This window comes from Oncorhynchus kisutch, linkage group LG12 (genome assembly GCF_002021735.2).
Source record: "Oncorhynchus kisutch isolate 150728-3 linkage group LG12, Okis_V2, whole genome shotgun sequence".
NCBI lineage: Eukaryota > Metazoa > Chordata > Actinopteri > Salmoniformes > Salmonidae > Oncorhynchus > Oncorhynchus kisutch.
Genome location: NC_034185.2, coordinates 3,420,870 through 3,432,807, shown reverse-complemented (window position 1 = coordinate 3,432,807; position 11,938 = coordinate 3,420,870).

The following is an 11,938-nucleotide window of genomic DNA, read 5'->3' as shown; positions in this document are numbered from 1 at the left end:
GATTCAGGACTGTCCAGTGTAACTGAATAGGACCATACAGGGTAGATTATCAGCTGTCAGTGGTTAACTGATAGGACCAATACACGGTAGATTATCTAGACTGTCAGTGGTACTCTGATAGGACCATACAGGGTCGATTCTGACTGTCCGTGTATCTGATAGGACCATACAGGGTAGAATTCTGGACTTGTCAGTGTATCCTGATAGGACCATCAGGGTGATTCTGACTGTCAGTGTATCTGATAGGACCATACAGGGTAGATTCAGACGGTCAGTGTATCTGATAGGACCATACAGGGTAGATTATCAGACTGTCAGTGTATCTGATAGGACCATACAGGGGTAGATTCTGACTGTCAGTGTATCTGATAGGACCATACAGGGTAGATTCTGACTGTAGTGTATCTGATAGGACCATACAGGGTAGATTCTGACTGTCCAGTGGTAATCTGATAGGACCATACAGGGTAGATTATCAGACTGTCAGTGTATCTGATAGGACCATACAGGGGTTAATTATCAGACTGTCAGTGTATCTGATAGGACCATACAGGGTAGATTATCAGACTGTCAGTGTACCTGATAGACCATACAGGGTAGATTATCAGACTGTCAGTGTATCTGATAGGACCATACAGGGTAGATTCTGACTGTCAGTGTATCTGATAGGACCATACAGGGTAGATTATCAGACTGTCAGTGTATCTGATAGGACCATACAGGGTAGATTTCTGACTGTCAGTGTATCTGATAGGACCTACAGGGTAGATTCTGACTGTCAGTGTATCTGATAGGACCATACAGGGTAGATTATCAGACTGTCAGTGTATCTGATAGGACATACAGGGTAGATTCTGACTGTCAGTGTATCTGATAGGACCATACAGGGTAGATTATCAGACTGTCAGTGTATCTGATAGGACCATACAGGGTAGATTCTGACTGTCAGTGTATCTGATAGGACCATACAGGGTAGATTCTGACTGTCAGTGTATCTGATAGGACCATACAGGGGTAGATTATCAGACTGTCAGTGTATCTGATAGGACCATACAGGTAGATTCTGACTGTCAGTGGTATCTGATAGACCATACAGTGGTAGATTATCAGACTGTCAGTGTATCTGATAGGACCATACAGGGGTAGATCTGACTGTCAGTGTATCTGATAGGACCATACAGGGTAGATTTCTGGACTGTCAGTGTATCTGATAGGACCATACAGGGTAGATTTCGGACTGTCAGTGTATCTGATAGGACCATACAGGGTAGATTCTGACTGTCAGTGTATCTGATAGGACCATACAGGGTAGATTCTGACTGTCAGTACTGATAAGGACCAACAGGCGTAGATTATCAGACTGTCAGTGTATCTGATAGGACCATACAGGTAGATTCTGACTTTCAGTGTATCTGATAGGACCATACAGGGTAGATTATCAGACTGTCAGTGTATCTGATAGGACCATACAGGGTAGATTTCTGACTGTCAGTGTATCTGATAGGACCATACAGGGTAGATTCTGACTGTCAGTGTATCTGATAGGACCATACAGGGTAGATTCTGACTGTCAGTGTATCTGATAGGACCATACAGGGTAGATTATCAGACTGTCAGTGTATCTGATAGGACCATACAGGGTAGATTATCAGACTGGTCAGTGTATCTGATAGGACCATAACAGGGTAGATTATCAGACTGTCAGTGTATCTGATAGGACCATACAGGGTAGATTTCTGACTGTCAGTGTATCTGATAGGACCATTACAGCGGTAGATTCTGACTGTCAGTGTATCTGATAGGACCATACAGGGTAGATTCTGACTGTCAGTGTATCTGATAGGACCATACAGGGTAGATTCTGACTGTCAGTGTATCTGATAGGACCATACAGGGTAGATTATCAGACTGTCAGTGTATCTGATAGGACCATACAGGGTAGATTATCAGACTGTCAGTGTATCTGATAGGACCATACAGGGTAGATTCTGACGTGTCAGTGTATCTGATAGGACCATACAGGGTAGATTATCAGACTGTCAGTGTATCTGATAGGACCATACAGGGTAGATTCTGACTGTCAGTGTATCCTGATAGGACCAATACAGGGTAGGTTCCTGATGTCAGTGTACTGATAGGACCATCAGGTAGTTCTGACTGTCAGTGTATCTGATAGGACCATACAGGGTAGATATCAGACTGTCAGTGTATCTGATAGGACCATACAGGGTAGATTATCAGACTGTCAGTGTATCTGATAGGACCATACAGGGTAGATTCTGACTGTCAGTGTATCTGATAGGACCATACAGGGTAGATTCTGACTGTCAGTGTATCTGATAGGACCATACAGGGTAGATTATCAGACTGTCCGTGTATCTGATAGGCCATACAGGGTAGATTCTGACTGTCAGTGTATCTGATAGGACCATACAGGGTAGATTTCAGACTGTCAGTGTATCTGATAGGACCATACAGGGTAGATTTCAGACTGTCAGTGTATCTGATAGGACCATACAGGGTAGATTCTGACTGTCAGTGTATCTGATAGGACCATACAGGGTAGATTATCAGACTGTCAGTGTATCTGATAGGACCATACAGGGTAGATTCTGACTGTCAGTGTATCTGATAGGACCATACAGGGTAGATATCAGACTGTCAGTGTATCTGATAGGACCATACAGGGTAGATTCTGACTGTCAGTGTATCTGATAGGACCATACAGGGTAGATTCAGACTGTCAGTGTATCTGATAGGACCATACAGGGTAGATTCAGACTGTCAGTGTATCTGATAGGACCATACAGGGTAGATTCTGACTGTCAGTGTATCTGATAGGACCATACAGGGTAGATTCTGACTGTCAGTGTATCTGATAGGACCATACAGGGTAGATTCTGACTGTCAGTGTATCTGATAGGACCATACAGGGTAGATTCTGACTGTCAGTGTATCTGATAGGACCATACAGGTAGATTCTGACTGCAGTGTATCTGATAGACCATACAGGGTAGATTCAAGACTGTCAGTGTATCTGATAGGACCCATCACAGGGTAGATTCTGACTGTCAGTGTATCTGATAGGACCATACAGTGTAGATTCTGACTGTCAGTGTATCTGATAGGACCATACAGGGTAGATTATCAGACTGTCAGTGTATCTGATAGGACCATACAGGGTAGATTCAGACTTTCAGTGTATCTGATAGGACCATACAGGGTAGATTATCAGACTGTCAGTGTATCTGATAGGACCATACAGGGTAGATTCTGACTGTCAGTGTATCTGATAGGACCATACAGGGTAGATTTCTGACTGTCAGTGTATCTGATAGGACCATACAGGGTAGATTCTGACTGTCAGGTGTATTCTGATAGGACCATACAGGGTAGATTATCGACTGTCAGTGTATCTGATAGGACCATACAGGGTAGATTCAGACTGTCAGTGTATCTGATAGGACCATACAGGGTAGATATCAGACTGTCAGTGTATCTGATAGGACCATACAGGGTAGATTCTGACTGTCAGTGTATCTGATAGGACCATACAGGGTAGATTATCAGACTGTCAGTGTATCTGATAGGACCATACAGGGTAGATTCTGACTGTCAGTGTATCTGATAGGACCATACAGGGTAGATTATCAGACTGTCAGTGTATCTGATAGGACCATACAGGGTAGATTATCAGACTGTCAGTGTATCTGATAGGACCATACAGGGTAGATTTCAGACTTGTCAGTGTATCTGATAGGACCATACAGGGTAGATTCTGACTGTCAGTGTATCTGATAGGACCATACAGGGTAGATTTCTGACTGTCAGTGTATCTGATAGGACCATACAGGGTAGATTATCAGACTGTCAGTGTATCTGATAGGACCATACAGGGTAGATTATCAGACTGTCAGTGTATCTGATAGGACCATACAGGGTAGATTATCAGACTGTCAGTGATCTGATAGACCATACAGGGTAGATTTCAGACTGTCATGATCATGATAGGACCATACGGGTCAAGATTATCAGACTGTCAGTGTACTGATAGGACCATACAGGGTAGATTCTTGACTGTCAGTGTATCTGATAGACCATACAGGTGTAGATTCTGACTGTCAGTGTATCTGATAGGACCATACAGGGTAGATTTCAGACTGTCAGTGTATCTAGTAGGACCATACAGGGTAGATTCTGACTGTCAGTGTATCTGATAGGACCATACAGGGTAGATTCAGACTGTCAGTGTATCTGATAGGACCATACAGGGTAGATTATCAGACTGTCAGTGTATCTGAAGGACATACACGGGTAGATTCGGACTGTCAGTGTATCTGATAGGACCATACAGGGATATTATTCAGACTGTCAGTTATCTGATAGGACCATACAGGTAGATTCTGACTGTCAGGTATCTGATAGACCATACAGGGTAGATTCTGACTGTCAGTGTATCTGATAGGACCATACAGGGTAGATTATCAGACTGTCAGTGTATCTGATAGGACCATACAGGGTAGATTCAGACTGTCAGTGTATCTGATAGGACCATACAGGGTAGATTCTGACTGTCAGTGTATCTGATAGGACCATACAGGGTAGATTATCAGACTGTCAGTGTATCTGATAGGACCATACAGGGTAGATTATCAGACTGTCAGTGTATCTGATAGGACCATACAGGGTAGATATCAGACTGTCAGTGTATCTGATAGGACCATACAGGGTAGATTATCAGACTGTCAGTGTATCTGATAGGACCATACAGGGTAGATTCTGACTGTCAGTGTATCTGATAGGACCATACAGGGTAGATTCTGACTGTCAGTGTATCTGATAGGACCATACAGGGTAGATTCTGACTGTCAGTGTATCTGATAGGACCATACAGGGTAGATTCTGACTGTCAGTGTATCTGATAGGACCATACAGGGTAGATTCTGACTGTCAGTGTATCTGATAGGACCATACAGGGTAGATTCTGACTGTCAGTGTATCTGATAGGACCATACAGGGTAGATTATCAGATGTCAGTGTATCTGATAGACCATACAGGGTGTATCTGATAGGACCATACGGGTAGATTATCAGACTGTCAGTGTATCTGATAGGACCATACAGGGTAGATTCTGACTGTCAGTGTATCTGATAGGACCATACAGGGTAGATTCTGATGTCAGTGTATCTGATAGGACCATACAGGTAGATTCGACTGTCAGTGTATCTGATAGGACCATACAGGGTAGATTCTGACTGTCAGTGTATTTCGATAGGACCATACAGGGTAGATTCGACTGTCAGTGTTATCTGATAGGGACCATACAGGGTTAGATTATCAGACTGTCAGTGTATCTGATAGGACCATACAGGGTAGATTCTGACTGTCAGTGTATCGATAGGACCATACAGGGTAGATTATCAGACTGTCAGTGTATCTGATAGGACCATACAGGAGTAATTCTGACTGTCAGTGTATCTGATAGGACCATACAGGGGTAGATTCTGAGTGTCAGTGTATCTGATAGGACCATACAGGGGTAGATTCTGACTGTCAGTGTACTGATAGGACCATACAGGGTAGATTACAGACTGTCAGTGTATCTGATAGGACCATACAGGGTAGATTATCAGACTGTCAGTGTATCTGATAGGACCATACAGGGTAGATTATCAGACTGTCAGTGTATCTGATAGGACCATACAGGGTAGATTATCAGACTGTCAGTGTATCTGATAGGACCATACAGGGTAGATTCTGACTGTCAGTGTATCTGATAGGACCATACAGGGTAGATTCTGACTGTCAGTGTATCTGATAGGACCATACAGGGTAGATTCTGACTGTCAGTGTATCTGATAGGACCATACAGGGTAGATTCTGACTGTCAGTGTATCTGATAGGACCATACAGGGTAGATTATCAGACTGTCAGTGTATCTGATAGGACCATACAGGGTAGATTCTGACTGTCAGTGTATCTGATAGGACCATACAGGGTAGATTCTGACTGTCAGTGTATCTGATAGGACCATACAGGGTAGATTCTGACTGTCAGTGTATCTGATAGGACCATACAGGGTAGATTCTGACTGTCAGTGTATCTGATAGGACCATACAGGGTAGATTCTGACTGTCAGTGTATCTGATAGGACCATACAGGGTAGATTATCAGACTGTCAGTGTATCTGATAGGACCATACAGGGTAGATTCAGACTGTCAGTGTATCTGATAGGACCATACAGGGTAGATTCTGACTGTCAGTGTATCTGATAGGACCATACAGGGTAGATTCTGACTGTCAGTGTATCTGATAGGACCATACAGGGTAGATTATCAGACTGTCAGTGTATCTGATAGGACCATACAGGGTAGATTCTGACTGTCAGTGTATCTGATAGGACCATACAGGGTAGATTATCAGACTGTCAGTGTATCTGATAGGACCATACAGGGTAGATTCTGACTGTCAGTGTATCTGATAGGACCATACAGGGTAGATTATCAGACTGTCAGTGTATCTGATAGGACCATACAGGGTAGATTCTGACTGTCAGTGTATCTGATAGGACCATACAGGGTAGATTCTGACTGTCAGTGTATCTGATAGGACCCATACAGGGTAGATTATCAGGACTGTCAGTGTATCTGATAGGACCATACAGGGTAGATTATCAGACTGTCAGTGTTATTCTGATAGGACCATACAGGGTAGATTCTGACTGTCAGTGTATCTGATAGGACCATACAGGTAGATTCTGACTGTCAGTGTATCTGATAGGACCTACAGGGTAGATTATCAGACTGTCGTGTATCTGATAGGACCATACAGGGTAGATTCTGACTGTCAGTGTATCTGATAGGACCATACAGGGTAGATTATCAGACTGTCAGTGTATCTGATAGGACCATACAGGGTAGATTCTGACTGTCAGTGTATCTGATAGACCATACAGGGTTAGATTATCAGACTGTCAGTGTATCTGATAGGACCATACAGGGTAGATTTCATACTGTCAGTGTATCTGATAGACCATACAGGGTAGATTATCAGACTGTCAGTGTATCTGATAGGACCATACAGGGTAGATTCTGACTGTCAGTGTATCTGATAGGACCATACAGGGTAGATTCTGACTGTCAGTGTATCTGATAGGACCATACAGGGTAGATTTCTGACTGTCAGTGTATCTGATAGGACCATACAGGGTGATTATCAGACTGTCAGTGTATCTGATAGGACCGATACAGGGTAGATCTGACTTGTCAGTGTATCTGATAGGACCATACAGGGTAGATTATCAGACTGTCAGTGTATCTGATAGGACCATACAGGGTAGATTCTGACTGTCAGTGTATCTGATAGGACCATACAGGGTAGATTCTGACTGTCAGTGTATCTGATACACATCTGGACCATACAGGGTAGATTATCAGACTGTCAGTGTATCTGATAGGACCATACAGGGTAGATTCAGACTTTCAGTGTATCTGATAGGACATACAGGGTAGATTATCAGACTGTCAGTGTATCTGATAGGACCATACAGGGTAGATTCTGACTGTCAGTGTATCTGATAGGACCATACAGGGTAGATATCAGACTGTCAGTGTATCTGATAGGACCATACAGGGTAGATTCTGACTGTCAGTGTATCTGATAGGACCATACAGGGTAGATTATCAGACTGTCAGTGTATCTGATAGGACCATACAGGGTAGATTATCAGACTGTCAGTGTATCTGATAGGACCATACAGGGTAGATTATCAGACTGTCAGTGTATCTGATAGGACCATACAGGGTAGATTATCAGACTGTCAGTGTATCTGATAGGACCATACAGGGTAGATTATCAGACTGTCAGTGTATCTGATAGGACCATACAGGGTAGATTATCAGACTGTCAGTGTATCTGATAGGACCATACAGGGTAGATTATCAGACTGTCAGTGTATCTGATAGGACCATACAGGGTAGATTATCAGACTGTCAGTGTATCTGATAGGACCATACAGGGTAGATTCTGACTGTCAGTGTATCTGATGGACATACAGGGTAGATTATCAGACTGTCAGTGTATCTGATAGGACCATACAGGGTAGATTCTGACTGTCAGTGTATCTGATAGGACCATACCTGTCAGTGTATCTGATAGGACCATACAGGGTAGATTCTGACTGTCAGTGTATCTGATAGGACCATACAGGGTAGATTCTGACTGTCAGTGTATCTGATGACCATACAGGGTAGATTCTGACTGTCAGTGTATCTGATAGGACCATACAGGTAGATATCAGACTGTCAGTGTATCTGATAGGACCATACAGGGTAGATTCTGACTGTCAAGTGTATCTGATAGGACCATACAGGGTAGATTATCAGACTGTCAGTGTATCTGATAGGACCATACAGGGTAGATTCTGACTGTCAGTGTATCTGATAGGACCATACAGGGTAGATTTATCAGGACTGTCAGTTGTATCTGATAGGACCATACAGGGTAGATTCTGACTGTCAGTGTATCTGATAGGACCATACAGGGTAGATTATCAGACTGTCAGTGTATCTGATAGGACCATACAGGGTAGATTCTGACTGTCAGTGTATCTGATAGGACCATACAGGGTAGATTCTGACTGTTCAGTGTATCTGATAGGACCATACAGGGTAGATTCGGACTGTCAGTGTATCTGATAGGACCATACAGGGTGGATTATCAGACTGTCAGTGTATCTGATAGGACCATACAGGGTAGATTCAGACTTCAGTGTATCTGATAGGACCATTACAGGGTAGATTATCAGACTGTCAGTGTATCTGATAGGACCATACAGGGTAGATTATCAGACTGTCAGTGTACCTGATAGGACCATACAGGGTAGATTATCAGACTGTCAGTGTATCTGATAGGACCATACAGGGTAGATTCTGACTGTCAGTGTATCTGATAGGACCATACAGGGTAGATTATCAGACTGTCAGTGTATCTGATAGGACCATACAGGGTAGATTCTGACTGTCAGTGTATCTGATAGGACCATACAGGGTAGATTCTGACTGTCAGTGTATCTGATAGGACCATACAGGGTAGATTATCAGACTGTCAGTGTATCTGATAGGACCATACAGGGTAGATTCTGACTGTCAGTGTATCTGATAGGACCATACAGGGTAGATTATCAGACTGTCAGTGTATCTGATAGGACCATACAGGGGTGGATTATCAGACTGTCAGTGTATCTGATAGGACCATACAGGGTAGATTATCAGACTGTCAGTGTATCTGATAGGCCCATACAGGGTAGATTATCAGACTGTCAGTGTATCTGATAGGACCATACAGGGTAGAGTCTGATTGTCAGTGTATCTGATAGGACCATACACGGTAGATTCTGACTGTCAGTGTATCTGATAGGACCATACAGGGTAGATTCTGACTGTCAGTGTATCTGATGACCATACAGGGTAGATCTGACTGTCAGTGTATCTGATAGGACCGTACAGGGTAGATTCTGACTGTCAGTGTATCTGATAGGACCATACAGGGTAGATTCTGACTGTCAGTGTATCTGATAGGACCATACAGGGTAGATTATCAGACTGTCAGTGTATCTGATAGGACCATACAGGGTAGATTCTGACTGTCAATGTATCTGATAGGACCATACAGGGTAGATTATCAGACTGTCAGTGTATCTGATAGGACCATACAGGGTAGATTCTGACTGTCAGTGTATCTGATAGGACCATACAGGGTAGATTATCAGACTGTCAGTGTATCTGATAGGACCATACAGGGTAGATTCTGACTGTCAGTGTATCTGATAGGACCATACAGGGTAGATTCTGACTGTCAGTGTATCTGATAGGACCATACAGGGTAGATTATCAGACTGCCAGTGTATCTGATAGGACCATACAGGGTAGAGTCTGACTGTCAGTGTATCTGATAGGACCATACAGGGTAGATTATCAGACTGTCAGTGTATCTGATAGGACCATACAGGGTGGATTATCAGACTGTCAGTGTATCTGATAGGACCATACAGGGTAGATTATCAGACTGTCAGTGTATCTGATAGGACCATACAGGGTAGAGTTCTGATTGTCAGTGTATCTGATAGGACCATACACGGTAGATTCTGACTGTCAGTGTATCTGATAGGACCATACAGGGTAGATTCTGACTGTCAGTGTATCTGATGACCATACAGGGTAGATTCTGACTGTCAGTGTATCTGATAGGACCGTACAGGGTAGATTCTGACTGTCAGTGTATCTGATAGGACCATACAGGGTAGATTCTGACTGTCAGTGTATCTGATAGGACCATACAGGGTAGATTATCAGACTGTCAGTGTATCTGATAGGACCATACAGGGTAGATTCTGACTGTCAATGTATCTGATAGGACCATACAGGGTAGATTATCAGACTGTCAGTGTATCTGATAGGACCATACAGGGTAGATTCTGACTGTCAGTGTATCTGATGACCATACAGGGTAGATTCTGACTGTCAGTGTATCTGATAGGACCGTACAGGGTAGATTCTGACTGTCAGTGTATCTGATAGGACCATACAGGGTAGATTCTGACTGTCAGTGTATCTGATAGGACCATACAGGGTAGATTATCAGACTGTCAGTGTATCTGATAGGACCATACAGGGTAGATTCTGACTGTCAATGTATCTGATAGGACCATACAGGGTAGATTATCAGACTGTCAGTGTATCTGATAGGACCATACAGGGTAGATTCTGACTGTCAGTGTATCTGATAGGACCATACAGGGTAGATTATCAGACTGTCAGTGTATCTGATAGGACCATACAGGGTAGATTCTGACTGTCAGTGTATCTGATAGGACCATACAGGGTAGATTATCAGACTTGTCAGTGTATCTGATAGGACCATACAGGGTAGATTCTGACTGTCAGTGTATCTGATAGGACCATACAGGGTAGATTCGGACTGTCAGTGTATCTGATAGGACCATACAGGGTAGATTATCAGACTGTCAGTGTATCTGATAGGACCATACAGGGTAGATTCAGACTTTCAGTGTATCTGATAGGACCATACAGGGTAGATTATCAGACTGTCAGTGTATCTGATAGGACCATACAGGGTAGATTCTGACTGTCAGTGTATCTGATAGGACCATACAGGGTAGATTCTGACTGTCAGTGTATCTGATAGGACCATACAGGGTAGATTCTGACTGTCAGTGTATCTGATAGGACCATACAGGGTAGATTATCAGACTGTCAGTGTATCTGATAGGACCATACAGGGTAGATTATCAGACTGTCAGTGTATCTGATAGGACCATACAGGGTAGATTATCAGACTGTCAGTGTACCTGATAGGACCATACAGGGTAGATTATCAGACTGTCAGTGTATCTGATAGGACCATACAGGGTAGATTCTGACTGTCAGTGTATCTGATAGGACCATACAGGGTAGATTATCAGACTGTCAGTGTATCTGATAGGACCATACAGGGTAGATTCTGACTGTCAGTGTATCTGATAGGACCATACAGGGTAGATTCTGACTGTCAGTGTATCTGATAGGACCATACAGGGTAGATTATCAGACTGTCAGTGTATCTGATAGGACCATGCAGGGTAGATTCTGACTGTCAGTGTATCTGATAGGACCATACAGGGTAGATTATCAGACTGTCAGTGTATCTGATAGGACCATACAGGGTAGATTCTGACTGTCAGTGTATCTGATAGGACCATACAGGGTAGATTATCAGACCGTCAGTGTATCTGATAGGACCATACAGGGTAGATTCTGACTGTCAGTGTATCTGATAGGACCATACAGGGTAGATTCTGACTGTCAGTGTATCTGATAGGACCATACAGGGTAGATTCGGACTGTCAGTGTATCTGATAGGACCATACAGGGTGGATT